Raw genomic sequence first — 19,430 nt, forward strand, 5'->3', positions numbered from 1 at the left:
GTAAAACAAAGGAAGGCAAAACGATCTGGGGACAAAATACACCAAGTAAATGGTACTAGCCTTACTTTACAAGTATTCAATATGGAGGCAGATTTATTTGGGACAAGATACAGTAAGTAGATTGTTAGCTGTGCCACCCAGTAGTGAGAGACAAAGCTATAGTTACCTGGGGTGGAGGGGGAGTCCTTGCAGGTGTGCACACTGGCCAAAACAATGTTTAAAAAAGATCTAGTAAAAGTAACAAATTTGCTATAAAAAGAAATGCAAATAACCAGTCACAATGTTTAAAACATAACTATTAAGGACCAGATCTGCTAATAACAAGAAATGCAAACATCCAGTCACCTATGCAGACTTGTGTGGTAGGTATCCTTATTAAAAAGTGTTATTTCTGGCTTGCAATAACTGTAGTGAGAAACCAGACCATAGCAGTGGTTTTTATTTGGCAATGTTGCAGTTTCGGGGTGGGGGGGGGGAGTAACCTGAGTAGCGATGATACAGGCAGACCAAGTGTGCTGTAAAAAAGAGATAAGTGATGTTAGGAATATGGCTAGTTATTACAACGTGCACAACACCTCAGTGAGGAGAAAAGTAAGAGGAGTGAGGATGAGCTGACTGAGTGAGGATGTCTGCTCTTAGGAGAGGTACAAAGGAACCTAGGGAGGCCGTAAGCAGACCTGTGGTGTCCGTGGAGTGAACGCGCAATAACTGAGACAGATAGAAGCTCAACAGACCATAATGTACAGACCGCTGGCCTCAGGGCTTGTAGTGGATTAAATAATGGGCAGAAATCATATAATAACAGTAAAACACATACTTATGCAGTCATCTTTTCTCAAAATAACAGTGCAGTAGGCTATAATTGCTTAGAACACATGTGAGGATAATACACAACACACACTTTATGCAGGACTGTAACATTAAGTAACACAGAACAGCACATGATGCTTTCTGTCAAAACACTGCTCAAATGGAAGTTGACAGCCTTTTTAAACCAAAGATTCTGGGCACTTCTCTAATTGTGGATAAATGCCTTACTGAGTGTAAAATTGTATGCCAAAGTTTGTGTCTTTCCTTCCTGCTTTATTTTCTGCACCAGTTTTTACAGACCAAAGAGAGATGATCCATCATAAACACCACCGGTGAAAGATGCATTGAAGCTGTTCACCAAAATGTAGTGAATAAAGCCAGACATGTCAACTTATGACATCCATCACAGGCATATGGACTGCTTTACTGAATGCATTATACAAGAGTCACACTTCCACATTAGAGACATTTGCCATAGGTATTCCTCATGTAGCATCTTGTTCAGCATGTCAACTGTCTGTTCAACTGTTAGGTAACTGTGTGGTTTACTGGAGAAGGTACCTGATGTAAAGATGCACTTCTCAAACTGTTCTACATCCTAAAACTCCTTGTTTGGTGGGTGAATGAACTGATAGAATATATTTTGGGGTTCCTTTTTAAAGGCAACAGCCACTGCAATATAGCATTCCAGTAAAACCTTGCTCTGACACTTACAGTTGTTGGGAGGTTGAAAGATCGTCCGTGGTCTCCTTAGAATAGCCATCTCTTCATCTGGTTCCTGCCATGCACTTTGGATGACAACAAAACCATGCTGTTGGTCAGAGACGCCATAAAAAAAACAGAAGGGGTACAATGGAACGCCTCTTACAGTATTCCTCGGGCTGCTTCTTAGCAAACTTTACCCTAAAGTCTTCAAGCTAGCTGGTGAATAAACTGCAAAACCTCATACACACGTCTTTACTTTACCCCTTACTACTATTTCTGCTTCAAGTACAGACACTCCATCATCATCCCTTTGCCAAAGGTCTACTTTCCCTCACAAATTGAAAGACTACAGACCCATTTCCAATCTCTATCCACTAACAAAGACAACTGTTTAAACACAAACAGTTATGACCTCCTTTCTGACAGGCAACATGGTTTCAGAAATTTCTTTAGCACAATGACAGGACTAATTTCTGCAATTGATTATACGTATAGTAACATGAATGACAGCCTTATTACAGCTGGAATATTTCTAGATATGATAACAGCCGTTAAGACTATTAATCATAACCTACTTCTAGACAAACTTAAAAACTGAACTTTGGCAGCAATATAATTATATGGTTTCAAAACTACCTGAAGTAGACACTTTCAAGTTTATAGTAAAAGTGCCTTTTCAGATGCAGGAACACTAAACAATGGAGCACCACAGGGCTGGGTCTTCTTGCTGTTCTCCTTATTTATCGGTGAAATGACCCTTGAACTCCTCAATTACAACATTATAATGTATACAGATGACATTCTTCTGCTTGAATCTATCAAAACACAACAATATCTTCATACAAATGTACAGCACATACTCTCACCTCTATGTAAATGGCTACAAATCAAAAAGAATTCTATAACTCCTTAAGAACTAACATCATACTAATTACAACCTCAAAAAAGAGCTCTTCTTTACCACTACTTCTAATTACTGACTTGAATGGAAATACTATACTAAATGTTAAAGAAGAAAAATACGAAGTGTAACACTTGACCCCCTCCTCGGCTTTACAACTCATACAGAGAATATCACCTCCAAAGTAGTTACACAACAAAACCTATGTTACCAAAACTCTCACCTAGTCTCTACTGCAAGGAAAACATAGCCAAAAAATTTTTATTTAGCTTTTGTTTACTGGGTTTTTCAAGCTGGGTTTAGCCCAAATCCCCCTTTTTGGTGGAGGCCAGGGAAGAAAAGCTCCAATCACACTATAACATTTTTTAACAGACATTCAATACTATACATAAACAATTACACATTTGTTTGCTAATAAGATTACATTCATATGAAATAAAGGCAGCTATAATGATATAAAAAACCTGTGCATTAATAGATGCTGAACAGTGAGCATTTGAAGAGGTGTATTAGTGGGATTCTCGATAGATAACAGATCATGTGATTGGTTCTTATTAATTCAAAGTGGAGATGAGGGAAGAAACGAGGTAGGGTTAAATACTGCAGTTAAGAGATGCGGTATAAAGCAGGTTTATAAATAATTTTATATCGCTATCATAAGATTAGATTATAATTATATATTGCTATCATAAAATTAGATTAGATTATAAATATAGAAGTGAGGGCTGAGCTTTGTCACAAAACTATGTATATGGCTAGGGGCTGCTAGTAAAACTATTTGGGTATTGGTGAAGACTGGCTGTGGGATATAGGATTCTAAAAATAAAGAAATGTTTTGACAATATGGCACACTGAAGATAAGGGTCTATATTACAAGATCAAAACTTTATGTATTCGGATACATAAAGCTCGATCTATAAATATCAAAACCTAAAAACTGCAAACGGCCACTTCCACACAGGGAAAAAATTTGCTTGGTCGTATTTAAAAAAAAAAAAAAACTTAAACCCGAATCAAGTGGGAGGATTTGCCCCCCACTCTCCCCCATGTGGAGGCCTGTGCCCCCCTCACCCCCCCATATGCCAACTCCGAGACTGCTCTACATTGGAGAAATGGGCAAATTCCACATAACGGTCAAGCAAATTTTTTCCCTGATGGTTTTCACCTTTCTCTATTTATGGATTGAGCTTTAGCTATTCGACTACCTAAAGTTTCGATCTAGTAATACAGACCCAAAGATAATAGTGGCATCTATCCACTGATTTAATAGGTGAAGTTTTAGTTGTATTGTAAACGAGTTTACATTCTGAATGGATTTCAGTGGCAGAGGGATGTGGTTCCATAGTTCAACTATATTATTTGAATATAGAGAGTCACCTGCCTAGTTTTAATTAACAAGGTGTGATACATGTCAGATTTCAAGTGGTCATCTATGGATGACACCCAGTAATTTTCTGTGGCTTACTTGTTCTATCATGATGTTGTTGTTGGCAGAAAGGATAGTGAATACTGATGTTTTGGGAGAGATATGTTTTGAGGCGAAGAGCAGTAATTTATTTAATTAATTAATTTATTTAGTTATTTATTTATTTTTAGGATTAAGCAATAGCTGTGATTAATTTAGCCATGTTTCAGTCAATACGAACGATTGCTGTGTAAAGTCTTGGCGTTCAGAGACAAAACTGGCAGAGTAGATTAGGGCTGAGTCATCACCATATTGCACTGGGGTAGCATTTTTTGTAGCACTGTACAGGTCATTGATGAACACGTTGAAATGTATGGGGCCTACAATAGATCCTTGTGGAACATCGGTAGTTACAGGCAAGAAGATGCAGAAATTAATTTTCCATTTCACTGCTTGCGGTCTGTTAGAGAGGTATCTATAGAAGCACTGCAGTGAAGAGTTTCTGAGCCCAAAGGATGAGAGTTTATGTAAGAGTGCAATATGCCATACCTGTGTGATCAGTCTCCACGCTGCCAAAAGCACCCAAAATCCCCACACAATGCCAGAAAAATTTGCTTTGTTGGCAAATCCAAAATCCCATCAATCTGACATACTTCAAAATATCCACGGTCTCCCTGTCATAAGCAGAGCTACACTGCTCCTAGGCAGATTAACTTATGAACTACTAAATGTGGGTAACAGTGCATCCCCAACATAAAAACTACCACTCAGAGAAAAAATTATTCCTCAAGATGTAGCCAAGAGTATAGTTTCACTCTGGTCAGAACACAATTTAAGCTAGCAAATACAGAAAAGGCCTTCGGTAGGTCAGGTCCTGCCCTAAGGAACAACGTTCCAACTAAAGTTAAAAACAATAATGCCACAGAATCCTTCCAAAAAGCTCTGAAGAAATATCTAGACCAGGATGTCAAATGTACTTGTTCCCGTGATAATGGTTAAACCACTACTTTCAAACATTTCAGTAAACCAAGTGTACTTAAATTTTGAATCTTTCAGTATTACCGTACATCACCTTTCAGTTCCATGCAAAATTATTATACTGTAAATATGTATGAGGCTTATTCATAATCAATCTATAGTACATTTCTAATGCTTTGTGTGCCTTCTTGTGTTACTACAGCTACTGTTCTTACACTGCTCGGATTCATTTTATACTTCTGAATTCATGTTGTGACTGAAAAGGGTCAGCAGACCAGTTCACCCACTCGGTAATCAAATTGCAAAATAAATAAAGAGGAAAAGTATCTACTGGACAGGACCCTCAGTAATCCATTAATTTGATGACTTTGAATTTGTGGTCATCAGGCGTGGATACATGGGAGCTCTCGTCTTCATCCAAATCTGTATCTCAGATGGGAGATTCTCTGGGGGAGTCTAAATGCTGCTTTTTACATCTCCTTAAATCAATCTAGATACAGATTGTTCATCCCTGCAGTGGCATTTTACCTCTTTGCCCCTTCTAGAAGATGATGAAAGGGCCACAGTTTCATAACTAGAGTCTGGAGATAGAGCCAAAGTCAAGCGAACTATTGGGGAGGTCTACCAACACAGAATCTTGCTCCAGTATCAGCTCCAATTGCTCTGAAAGCAAAGTTGAGGTGTTCTGTAGCAGGAAGATCTTTATGTTTGACCTACCCAAGCTCAAACACCAAGGTAGTCATCACCTGAAAAGACAATTTTGATGTCAACCAGTGATGTCAGAAATGACTTGGTGTGCAGGAGCCATAAATAGCACTAACCGGTCAATGATGAGGAGTGACCTTTAGCACTAAAAAGAGGGTTACCAAGGTCACCAATTCAGAAAAAGATGAAGGTAGGATGGTCACATAAGTGAACAACTGCAGAATAATCATCAGCTCACTCAGTATTTTTGCCAAAATACAGTCCAGAGAAACAGCACTGGAAATGAGGGAGAGATTGGGATGTTCTGTTGCCACCGCAAAATTTAAGACCGATTAGGATCTTTATGAAAGCACTTGCCATTTTTTTCCTCATTTAATATTTATGAATGCAGTGGGACTGTGAAAAGACCTACAGGAACAGACTGAAAAAGAAAACGAAGACCTGGAACTTAGATACTTGTCATTTACTTTTCAGAGGAAAATCTGCTTACCCTTTTTTATCTAGGAAGGTTCTCTACCACTGGCATTTCCAACTTAGACAAAGGAGATTTCTACTCTGTACTCTAATGGAGAAACTTCCGTGTGAGAGATTTCTGGAACTGAGGGGAAAGCACTAGAAAAGTCACCAACCACTGCATGCTCCTACAGTTTCTTCTCCCTGACAGAATTACAGGGAAGCAGCTCCTTCAAAATAAGTTCACTATTACTCTCTAAGTCTTCTGGATTCAGACTCTTTACATATGTCACAGTGCCTAAATGTTCCATCCCCAGACAAGTGAACAAAGGGTGTGCTTGACCTATAGGGAATTTCTAGCACTTTTTGAAACTTGAAGTCTTGTGCAAGGTGACCTGACTAGCCATCTGACACCAAACTCCTATGGCTACAAAATGACCATGGAATCCAAAGGGAGGTGGCAACAGTAGTAGTTGAAGTAAAACAGTAACATCATGTTACATACCAACAAACAAGACAGATGGTTTGCCTAGTTCTAGTTTTAACAATAAAATAATGCATATATGCCAAACAAAATGTCAGTCTCAGGTGAGCAAGGGAGGGAGAATTCCTAAAGTTTTCTAAGGCAATCAATAGCTCTACCAAACCCTACCAAAAGCAGAAAAGGGTAAGATATGACCCTAATCAATGATTTTTTGAGTAAAAAACATAAAACAGTATTGAATTAATTCAATAAACTCTTATCAGCCTGAGATCCTCTCAATGCAAATGCTAATGAAGCAAATGAGGTCTGGAAATGTAGGGAAGTGAAGTGAGGAGAATGAATCTGGGAAAGTCTTAAAAGTGTTGAATGACTGCTGCTTGTGGTGGCGAGTCCTGTAGTTGAATTGGAAGGAGTGAATTATGTAAGACTTAAGGTTATGATTACAAATACTTAGGACTTCTCATGATGAACCCTTGTTATTCAAACCACACACTGAAACAACAGCAGAAACCATATTACAGAACTTCTACTTTGCTGTCTTCTTCAGCAAGAATAGCACTAGCAGATAAATGTATTACTACAAAAATTAGAGAAAGTCCTGTCAGCTTTTTAAAGTCCTTTGTAAACATAATCATATTTCAAACTACATAAAAAATGTCATTTTATTTTTTTTAGCTGAGCTCAGAATCCATCACCACCTACTTCAGCAGAATTCAAACTAGCTATTATTACCAATAAAGTAGCACAATTTCTTACAACTCTCCTTTTCAGATTAATTAACATATATTTCCTCTTTTAACAAAGCATTCCACAACAGCAAACTGATATGGGCTTTGGGCCAACAAAGACAATGTGTTAACTTCTGAAAAGACCCCATATTGGAGAAAAGGCTTTCTCCAAATTAAGTTGGGCCTCGTCCTCCAAAAGTTAGATGGCAACAGACTCTTAAAGGAGAACCACACCCACAGACTCAAACAATTTTATTTCATCATGGTTTGATGTTTCCTACATTTTATCACTACTCTGGGACTATTTATATGTTTTTAAATATTTTTATACATAATTTCTGAGTCTGACCACATGGGGACTAGCATCTTGAAGTGATCCTGATTGTTTGGTCTGCCTCTAGGTATCCACAATGTAGTGCTTGTCTGTAAAGAATTACATAACACAAGGCCTCTTTCTTCTTAAAGTTCCTGTCACTGCACTGATTTTACATGCATACACTACTGTCTTTCAGTCAGTTTTAAGTAACATTTCATGCCATTCAATGACTACTTAAAACACAAACAGTGCAAATGCCACAAACAGGCTTTCAAAGTGCTTTTTATTGCTGCTTCTTTTTAGGATGGCTAAATTGCAGTCTTTTATGAAGCCTGAATTGTACTACTTCGACTCATCTCCCATCACCCTTCATACCTAACTTCCCTAGGTGTCAAAATGGTAATGGTAATTTGAGCTATTGCCTGCTGTGATTGACAGTTCACACCAGGAGACTTGACTCGTGTACTGTTACCTTGTTCTAGCCTTTACTTTCTGCATGGGTAGGGCAAGGACCAGGCAGCTGTGACATCACAGCATGGGTGGGTTTTTAGGACAGTCATGGTGATGTGAGTTTGGGGAGGAAATTGGCCAGAAAACTACCTGTATTCATTGGCCTTGATGACATCAATGAATTGAAGACTGCAGCAATCTTTTCCAGGGTGGGATTAAAGTATTTTGAAAGTGAAACTACCACAGTAAGGTAAGGTACTATTCTAGAGGACAGAAACAGCTGATTTAAAATATTTTAAATACGGTATTGCTGTTTATTCATAGCAGGGACTGTAAATAGGGAGAAAAAGGACAGAGAAGTTAAACATTTAATAATATAATCCTGTTGTCCTTTAAAAATATCTTTGAGTTTATTTTGAAATTACTTAAAGACTAAGAATGCAGTGGGATAGACAGTTTTTGGTTTTAACTTATTTACTACACTGTGATGTCTGTTCAGTTTTACAAATGTGAAATTATAATAAACTAATTCTTTGTACATAAGTATATAATTAAGAACTTTAGCAATCTCAATTGAATCAATACTTATGTGTTTGTCCTATGCTGCTGTTACATTTAATGCACTTTAATGTTGTAATTATATTCTATACTAATGCTTCATTCCACATTTTCTTATCACTACTCCTGACAAAGCCTGGATTGTGGCTGAAAGGGGACTTATGGTCCTTCACCTTCTCAATTAACTAATATTCAAACTGAAAAAAGATGCATCATCCAAGGAAATAATAGAAAAGTATAACTTTTTTATAAAAAGAAACTACAAAATTATTATTTACTATAAAATATGTCAGCCAAAACATGTTTTTGCTCCTGTTCTTTATCCTACCATATTGGGGATTAATGTGGAGTGGTACAGAATTCATATAACCATAGAAAGACTAACTTAGCTATAATACCATTGCACGGTAAAAAAATAAAAAAAAAAATATTTCTGCAGGACTTCATTCTATTATAAATACATTCTTGCTCACACATAAATAACAAAACAAAAATATGGAAGAGAAGAATGATTTTAGTAATGTGTCAGCTTTTATAGTGTATAATCAACACACTAGACACTTGTATAATCTTTATAAAAACACTGGGCCAAATTCCAAAGACGTACTTTCAGTATATGTTACTGCTTATACTGAAAAGCAAGCTGAAAGCATTATTTTGGAATCTGGGCCCTGGTCTAAGCCCGTTCATGGATAGGCCTTGCACCAAAGTATGACACTTACACTGAAAGCAGTACTTTCAGAATCAGGACAGACTTACACTGAGAGCAATTCTTTTGGAATCTGGCCCATTGGGTAATTTTACAAAAATTCAATGGTCTTACTCAACATATATCAAATGGTCCCGAATTTGAGTACAGAAATTTCATTTAAAATGTTTTTTGTGCTACAAAGAATAAGAGGTGACTAAGAAAAAGAAGGCAGTGTGGGCACGACACATCATTTTAACTGTGCATTCTGTAGTACATCACTGAGGATTACACTTTTGCCCACCCTCTGATGAAAAGAACATATAACAGAAAAATATCTGCATCATGTGATACAATGAATAGTGTTTATTTAGTAAGATGCAATGTATGCTCAGCATTTTACATAAGGAATAGTAACAGAAGGTTGAAAGATAGGCTCTGTGAATATTACTCTGATATAAGCTGACAAATGGAAGGTAATGTACTATATAAACACATACAGGAGAAGGGTGATGAGCACCTATTTAAATGTAATATTTTAGAAAGAGCAGGTTTGGGGGAAGATTATGAATTTTTACTTACAGAAAGAAAGGAATAAAAATAGATATGAAGATTATACTCCTGGTCTGAATGGAGCATGTAAATAAAAACCTGTTTTTAAACCAAAATATTGAGGAACTAGATCCCGGAGTAAGTATTTTAAATTAATTAATAGAAACAGCTATAAAAAGGAATTTCAATATTGTTTTTAAAATGTTTTTAATTTTTATAACTCAGGGTAGTGTATATTATATTTTTAAGATAAAGTATATATTTAATTTTTTAATTGTTTTTTTGAAAGATACTGGATGACTGGTGTCAGCTGACAAAACATTTTGTATTTACAGATGCTCAGTTTTTGTATTACTCTATTATACTTGAAAAAGCAGTTTGGTGTCAAAATTTGTTGCATCTACTTTAAGCCTAGCCAGTTCCCCTTTTTGTGAAGAAAAATAGTATATTCCATTTGGTTACAGATTGGCCTTAGCCATCCCATGGTAGACAATTATATATTACCCCTAATGACAATAGCTAGGATCATACCATAGATAATTTGAGGGGACCCATGCATGGGATGAAGCATTTACGAGCTACCAACCATTTGTAGTACAAGGGGTAGTTCTGGAGTAAATTTTCTGTTTCCCATCCACAGATCTAAGTTGTGCTTGAAAACAAACAGGGATGAACTTTGTTTTATGTGGACGGGGAGTCTGTTCCATAGCAGGGGTATCTTCTGCGAAATATACCTGTCCCTCCAAACCATTCTGTTGATGTTGCAGAAGAGGTTTAGATCCCTAGACCAAGTGTTTCTAATGCTATTTGATTTGCTGATGTGCAGTAAATCCATTAGTAATGGGTCAGAGAATACCTCATATGCTAGACATGGGTCACCTTTTAGCAGTCTGCAGGATATTGAGTATAGTGACAGGGTTTTGAGTTAGCCCATGTAGGGCACATTGTTTAGACCTTGTATCCTTTCAGTAAGGCATCTCTGTGGGTGTTCCAGTTGTTGCATGTGTCCTGCCAGACAGATACCAAAGGAGTCATTATATTTAATGATTTGCCTAATGAGAGATAAGTAAAAGGGGACAATGACATTCCTAGATCGTGGCACAATCCTTTGGTCTATAAGCTGTGCATTACAGAAGGACTTTCTTACAACAATATACACATGTTGGTCAATAATTAGGTCACTATCTACAAAAGTTCCCAAATCCCAAACAACTGATGTTGCTGCATTTGTAAGGCACAAAAATAGACTAAGAGGATGACTGGAAAAAAACATTTATGACCATCTCTACCAGGAGCCCTTCTCTTTACTAGTATCTGAGGATATGGAAGTTTTCAAAACAGAAGCTACATAAAATACTCCAAGGTAAATATAGTTAGCAGTTGTGATTTTTTTTATTTCATACATTTTGCTGGTCAGCTAGATGTCACGGCTGTATGAGTTTTGTTTAGAGGTATACAGGCATATCTTCTGGTAAATCTATGGTCATCTGGAAACTTGCTTTAGGGGAATATCAACAAGTAGAAGCATGTGAAGAGGCATCCTGAAGTATTTGTGTAACTTGCTATGATCCAATATGTATTGTATAGAATGTTTATGATCCAATATGTATTCTATAGAATGTTTATGATCCAATATGTAGCAAGAGGTTCCCTGGTTCGATCCTTGGCTGGGGTGCCTTCTGTGTGGAGTCTGCATGTCCTCCCTGTGGTCGCGTGGGTTTTCTCCGGGTGCTCCAGTTTCCTCCCACATCCCAAAGACATGCTGTAGGTGGACTGGACACACTAAATTGGCCCTAGGTGTGAGTGCATGTGTGTGCCTTCTGTGGAAGGTTGGGCGCCGGGCTGGCAACTCGACACCATAAAACTCCACTACCAATCATGAGCGGACAGGTGATCCGCTGTGGCGACCCCTAACCGGGAAAAGCCGAAAGAAGAAGAAGATGTATTGTATAGAATGTTTATAATCCAATATGTATTCTATAGAATGTTTAATCACAAAAATCTAAATGACATCCTCTAGATAGTTTAATGGGCTGTGCGGGAATAGATGATCTGTCAATTTTGTTTTACTGTAATTTCTCTCTGATATAAATGAAAAGTGGCAAATGGCATTTGGGAACCTGCTGACTGACCATATACTTTAACACTAGCAGTGACATAACTAATGTATACTAACATCTATTTCTAGTACTGTGACATAACTGATGTATACCAACATCTATTTCTAGTACTGTGACATAACTAATGTATACTAACATCTATTTCTAGTACTGTGACATAACTAATGTATACTAACATCTATTTCTAGTACTGTGACATAACTAATGTATACTAACATCTATTTCTAGTACTGTGACATAACTAATGTATACTAACATCTATTTCTAGTACTGTGACATAACTAATGTATACTGACATATATTTCTAGTACTAGTATTAGTCTACTAATACCACCAACAACATGCAGCATGTTTTGCCTAATTTAATTTCCATTTCTGAGGGTGTGATCCATCCATCCTCAACCCCATTTTCCCATTGTGTACATATGCTGGGACATAACATTTAAGCTCATTCACTTATCTGAATATGAATACTTTAGGTTATTTTTAAACAGAAGGGGTCAATCAAGTCCTTAGATTTAGTAGATATTCTTAAAATACTATGAGGATATTTGAACACATAGGTTTTTTGGCTGTTGTCTATAATCTAGTTGAGACAATATTGTATTTGCTGTTGGGCAGAGACTTCAAACAAGAATGCTCACTAAGACTACTTTTATTTATGTTATATAGCCATGTTATCTTATGTCACACAATTTAATATGAAAACAGCTTGTGTTTCTAACTCTTCAACCATCACTTATACATTCATGAGGTTCTAGCCTATGAGGAGAATTTGCTTATTGGCCTCTAAGAAAAAAGCAATGAATTCTAATAAAATGGAGAAATAAAATGAAAAACATCTTTTAAGTTTGTTGTGGAGAGGCTGTCAAATAACTATTTTGGAATTTTACCAAGGGAAATTTCAAACTTTTTGGAGGAAAGGTATGCTGTGTGCTGTAGAAAACGTCCTTTTTTTCAACTAGCATTCATTAAACAATTATATTTTCAATGGGAAAAAGGGTGGGTAGATGCTTCAGAATATAATTAGAAGCTAGTATATAAAGGCCTGCAAATATGTGGAGACTGCATGATATTACTTAACCAGTCTTAAAAAATCCATTCAACGAATCCACATCTCTTAGAATATGTTAGCTAGATGGTTGGTATATATATCTTACAAAAATATTTCAAAGTAAATAAAGTCAAGGCTTTTTCAGAGTTCTGTTGTAGATGAAGCTTAATTCCGACAAGCAAGTGAGGTCTGTTGTTATCCAGATGACAGAAAAGTATATGCCCCATATTATTATGACTGACTTGTTTTGTACTATTAAATAATCTTATTTCCCTTTTCATTGAAGGAGTATAAAATAGGTGACTGGGGAGTTTAAAATGCTTTCTGAAGACCAAGAAACACACACAGACACACTCACAGACACACACACAGACACACACACAGACACACACACAGACACACACACAGACACACACACAGACACACACACAGACACACACACACAGTGTGTTGCCTAGAATTCAATGACTGGCCTTTTTTTTTTTTTTTTTTTAAAACAGTACTTCACAAATCATTCCATCTACAGAAAGCCTGTGTCAACAAATAGAAATTCAGTAACTTTTATACAAAACTGCAACTGTTTCTTCAATAAACTCAGATGTGAAGTACTCAACCAACCTCAAAATAATGAAACATAATTAGATAATACATCTTAGACAACTTTTTCAAAAATCAAGATTAATCCCATTTCAAGAAAATACTTCAGCAATATGATGCAAGCCATTCAGGAACTTAAAGCAAATGCAAACTAACTGAGATGAAAATCGCTCTTGTGGTATAGATAAAAGAATATACAAGTCAATGATTCTGCATAACTTGATAACAAACACCTCCATGATAAACTGTATCTATGGCTACACATTAACTCCATTGCATCTTCATCTAAATGTTTTCCATCAAAACTGAACTATCGATTACCATAGCTGGTAAAACCAAACATGCAATACATTACATAAAAGCAGGATAAAAACTCTGGTAATCTAAATCTACACCTTTCAAACAACCCAATAACTTCTTAAAAGTAAACCTTAATGCAAACCAGAACAATGAAAATTAACCCAACAAAACTACCCACCCCCCGCATAAAATGTGAAAACAGAAACACTGTACCAATCCACAAATAAAGTATATATGTATGTAGCTGCACTCACCCCATACTTTTATGTACTAACTTCATGGTCACATAAGAGTGACATGAGTGAACACTCAATAATAACTCCGAATGTGACAAAAAGTTCAGGAATCAAACACATACCTGACTGAAACACAACTTGATGAAATATTCCACTGATTAATTTATGCATTGAAACAAGATTTAACCAAATGCAACGCTTTCATAAGCTTCAGGATCAGGAAATAGATCTAACTGCAATAAGATCTGAAACCACGGTTAATCAAAAAAGAAAAAAAGAAAGGATATAGTATATTTTATGCATACCTGGATTCTCACAGCTCTCTCTTTTACTCCAAGTATTTTCTATAGTAGTGACAAGCCACACAGATCCATGTGTCCAGCACCTACATCAAATCATCAAAATGGAAGATCGGTCATTGTTAATTTCTTTTGACAGCAAACATCTGTCTTTTACTCAGCCTGGTTTCATACCCATCACAATACAAATGGATGCTAATCATTTAAAAAAAAGAGACACAGCCCTCTTTCAAGCATTTAAAATAAAAAATACAGATGTCTAATTTTTCTGTAAAGATCAAGATATTTTGTAAAAGAGAAGCATATTTTTATCATTTGGACTTAGCTATTAATTTTTGCAACAATCACAACTAACAATATAAAGAAGAGAATATGGACCAGCAAACTAAGATTTGAAGGCTCCCACAACCTAGAACTGGGTCAGAATGTACTAGGAAGCAAAAGTAATGAAGGGCTTAATGCAATTCATATGAACTTAGAAGGGATATAGCAACTAAATTACTACTGTAACCCGTGGATATTACATATATTTAACATCTGTATTATACCATCTTGCTTCCATTAAATGGGTTCTTCCTCATTTGAAAATGTTGTTTACTGTTGCCAATTTAGAGACCTACCTAAACTCAGGGTTCATGGTATTCCTGAAATTACTTGGTCATTGAATAGTTACATTTCTACCATCCTTCATAATGGACCTTGTGATACCCACTGTTGTAATACCACGTAATCAAGGTATCCTTTTTTAACCATAGTTGGAACATATAAAGCGCAATAAAACTGTACTGAAGAGAATGACACATCTTTACATTAATTTATCATCAACCTTTTACTCTTTCATACCTTCCTACTTAATTTATCATCAAACTTTTACTCTTTCATATCTTCCTACAATCCTTTTATTTTATGTTTACTTTATTTTTTACTGCTGATTCAAACAGATGTAAAGTTCTTAATCAAGAATAGGCTGCTTTTTGTCTCAATGTGTTCTATAGCCCCCCCCCTTCACTTCTTTGTCTTGTTTTTTTTTTTCCTCCATTATTTCACACTTTGACTTTGCTATGCTTTTTAATCCACCACCCTCCATGATAAATGCTTGGTTGTCTGTTACAATGTCTATTTTTATGGTTAAGATTTATTTTGATTTCATTTCTTTTAATATTTGGACCATCTGAAGCATTGCCCCTTCCCCTTTCCTGGCTTGGAAACTCGAAGCATTTCAGTGCTGTTGGGAAGACCTTCAAAGTTTGTAGTCCAGCTGGCATACAACTGCCCTGCTCCCATGCACGCACGCACACACATACACCTATATCGACATGTGTGTGTGTACAGTGAGTAATCCCTTTCCAGAAATATTCTACTGTCTCCAACTTTTAGTACCTTTGCCACAATTTTGTCCAAATCAACTCTTTCTGCTGGTAGGATTGCATTTTTACTACTAGAGGTCTTGTCTGCTTTCTCATGGCCAGGCTTCGAGCATACGCACCACAAGCTCTTTCAATTTAACAACTCCTGGAGAATACCAATCCAGTTACTTATTTGTGCTTTCATAACATTAATAAAGTCTGTTCCTTCCAGTTTCTTTGGTACAGCTGAAAATCTCATTTTTTTCCTACATGCTCTGTCCTCTAATTCCACCATTTTTTTAAATATATTTCATCATGTTCTATTTATTAAACACTTTTGTTGAACCTGTGTGTGTATATGCGCACACACACACAGAAACACACGTGTGTGTGTGTGTGTGTGTGTGTGTGTGTATATATATATATTACACACACATATACATCTACATACATACATACATATGTACCAACATACATACAGACACACACTCCCATATATATATAGTTATGGAACATATAGAGTAACTGAGTGTGTGTGGATGAACAGGGACACTATAGTAGGTCTGGTTTTCATCTCACTCTTATCGTACGTGCATGTTACTACATAAAAGAGATACTAAGTCTACCATGGGAGTGTATACATGGGAGACAGGTTGTTGGTGAATTTTGTGGACTGAGTGCAGGTAGGTATTTTTGGAGAGTACTGTGCAATTATGGCTTGGGAGTGTGTGTGGTCAAAGTATGCTGTTTGTGGGGTTTTGTTAGTTTTATTGACTGAAAGTGTGTGTCTGTCTGATGGCTGGGTCTTCACTGAGAGGTCAAAAGTATGGTATCAGGTAGGGGATAGGAAGTTTATGGGCAGTGTATGTGCAGGCAGTCTGTATGGTTAGCAGCATGCAGTGTTATACTAGAGTTGTCTGTGCAGGAATGTGTGATACGCCGATTGCTCTGTATGTGTATATCAGTGTGTGGTGTGTGTGTTTACTGGCAGTTGGCTTGCAATATGTAACAGTGAGAGATACAGTGTGTGTTTGAAACTTTCTTAGAGCATATGCTAGCTGCACTTTACTGGGGGCTGTGTGAGACATATCAGATGTTGGTGCTCTGTAAAATGGATGTTTCTGTGGCTCCATTTCCTGAACAGAACCTTCCCTAAGCTAAATGTGATCCTGGACCTGGTTATACAATTTTTTGGAGATGTGGTATATATACCGTTAAGGGTACCATGTTCAAATTTTCCCCTGATTAACATTTATTTCTTCAAATTACTAATTAATGATGTGACATTTGTCAAAGAATAATAGACCCTAAAAGCAAATGTGCATGCTGAAAGCGTAAATACTGGTAAATGTTACAAACTAGTCTTATCAAGCTGCAGACTGATGCTTTTAAACTGTAGTTCTGGAAAAAAAAACTTGAGAATGCCATGGAATGCTACATCAAATAACTCATTTCTTAAAGAAATAAAACTGTTAGTTTTCACTAAGTTGTCCAATAATAAACCTATACAAAGACAAACAAATGAACAAGAGTCCACAGAGATCCAAGCTGGACAAATAAACAGAGTAAAAAGAATAAAATCTGCAGGACCACCACAGCTAAGAACATCAAATTTAATAACAGATGAGGGTTTTCGCATTCTATAGTGAACGCTTCATCAGATCCAAGAACATAATACAGACAAAAGGTTTATAAACATAAATAATTACATAATGAAGCCAATAAAACAATTGGCAACTTAATTTAAGTCCCTCAAATGCATATTTTTAAGGGATGGATCCATTCAACCCTGGATACCTGTCAGCTTGCAGCTTTAAGATCCATAGTAACTCAACATGTTCTGTAAATTTTACTATGTCACCCCTCCCTGCTATTAGCAACCATTTTCTGCAAAATTTTAAAAGTAAATGTATGACCTGAGGGTTCTGCAATATGCCTTGCTGAAGCATTCTTAGTATCACCCTTTCTAATATCATAAACGTGTCTCCTAACCTATCCTTCAACTTATTAGTTTTTCCTAAATAGAAACTTGTGCAGGAATTACAGGTAGCTAGGCAGATGACATTCTCAGTACAAAAATCATAGCACTTATTTGGGGTAAAAACTAAATCTAACCTAGGGTGCTTGAAAATTTGTTCCTTAGAAATAAAATGACATATGCAACAACTACGACAGAACTGCCAACCCTTGAGAGTGGCATATTGGCCTTTTGTTTCATTTTATAGATCCCTCCACATTATTCTCTCTTCAAATTCAGGGCATTCTTATAAAAGAATCTAGGGATCTTCACCTAAACAGGATATGGTTTTCTCATCCACAGTTAAAAATTTCCATTTTCTTCGTATGATGTCACTGATAGATTGTATATCATTAGTGTATTTCAGACCAAATCTTAACTTAGTTTGCTGATGATCTTTCTGATGATTAGCTAAAGAATTTTGTATTAAATAAGGCTTATAAACACTGTTTCTACCATCATATCCTAACTTTTTACTCATATCTAGCATTGTTTTATCATAGCCCCTTCTTATAAAATTGCCAGTCATATCTTCCAAAGTGGATTTAAATCTGGCACCTGAAGTGCATAATCTAGATGCTCTCACAAACTGTCCTTTTACTGCATAGTATAGATGTGTCCAGGGTGCATGCTATCTCTAGTTAACAAGTTATTCTTCCAACATTTCTTGCGATAAAGGCAACTAGGAGTAGCAATTTCCAAATGCACATCCAAAAAATCCATTTCCACATCAGAACACATCATGGTAAAGACTAAAAAGTCAGTGGTATTGTTCAAGTATTCAACAAATGCCTGCAAATCTGACTGAGCCCTCCCGTACTATAAACACACTGTCAACAAAATGACGATAAAAGCTAGATACTTAGTAAACTCATTAATACAGAAGACCTTATCATCTTCTCATTTACTTAAGACTAAGTTGGTGTATGAATTAGCACAGGGGGCACCCATAGCAACCCCCATTGTTATACATAAACATTGTCTGCATACATGAAAACATTATTCTTGGCTTCATTATGTAATTATTTATTTATTTACCGGGAAATTCAGACTGGACACAAGTCCTTTGTCAGCGGAGGCCTGGGGAGAAAAACACCACAGAAAGACATGGTAGATTGTAAACAATAACAATCAAGGTATGTATGCAGTAGAGGTGATCATGACATGGAGAAATACAGGAGAAAATTAGGTACAATTGAGTAGTAAGCTCTAATTACAACATTGAGAAAGAAGTAAAACACAGTGCTACAAATTATATAAACAGTAAATAGATAATAACAGACTAAATGAAAATTTAAATGAAAAACTAAATCCTGGAAGGATGTTATGTATATAAACCTGTTGTCTGCATTATGTTCTTAGATCTGATGAAGTCTTCACTATAGAACACGAAAGCTCTTATCTTTTATTAAATTTGATGTTTTTAGCTGTGATGGTCCTGCTGGTTTTATTCTTTTTACCCAATAATAAAACTATAACACAGGTATTTTGGCCATATAATGCAAAGACAGGATTCACTTGACAAGACTGATGCAGGGAAAGACAGAGGGCAAAAGAAGAGAGCAACACAGGCTAAGACAGCTATGCAGAGTTACTGAACATGAACTAGCAAAAACTTAAAGAAGCATTTGCTGACAGACAGGCCTGGTGTGCCAACATTCTTGAATTCATGAAGAGCTGGACTCATTTAAATGACAAACAGCATAATGAATGGTTTCTTAACCATAT

At 36.4% G+C, this 19,430-nt stretch overlaps 1 long non-coding RNA gene across 1 annotated transcript in view; it reads right to left on the reverse strand.

Moving 5' to 3' along the window:
• The window catches only part of LOC122797243, a 170,867-nt gene that overhangs the window by 68,128 nt on the left and 83,309 nt on the right, over nt 1-19,430 (reverse strand). Inside the window, exon 3 of the long non-coding RNA XR_006364038.1 lies at nt 14,346-14,425. This is a non-coding gene — a long non-coding RNA (uncharacterized LOC122797243). The remainder of the gene's footprint in view (nt 1-14,345; nt 14,426-19,430) is intronic.

The sequence above is a fragment of the Protopterus annectens genome, chromosome 3.part0 (genome assembly GCF_019279795.1).
Source record: "Protopterus annectens isolate FY-2018-M chromosome 3.part0, PAN1.0, whole genome shotgun sequence".
Taxonomy (NCBI): domain Eukaryota; kingdom Metazoa; phylum Chordata; order Ceratodontiformes; family Protopteridae; genus Protopterus; species Protopterus annectens.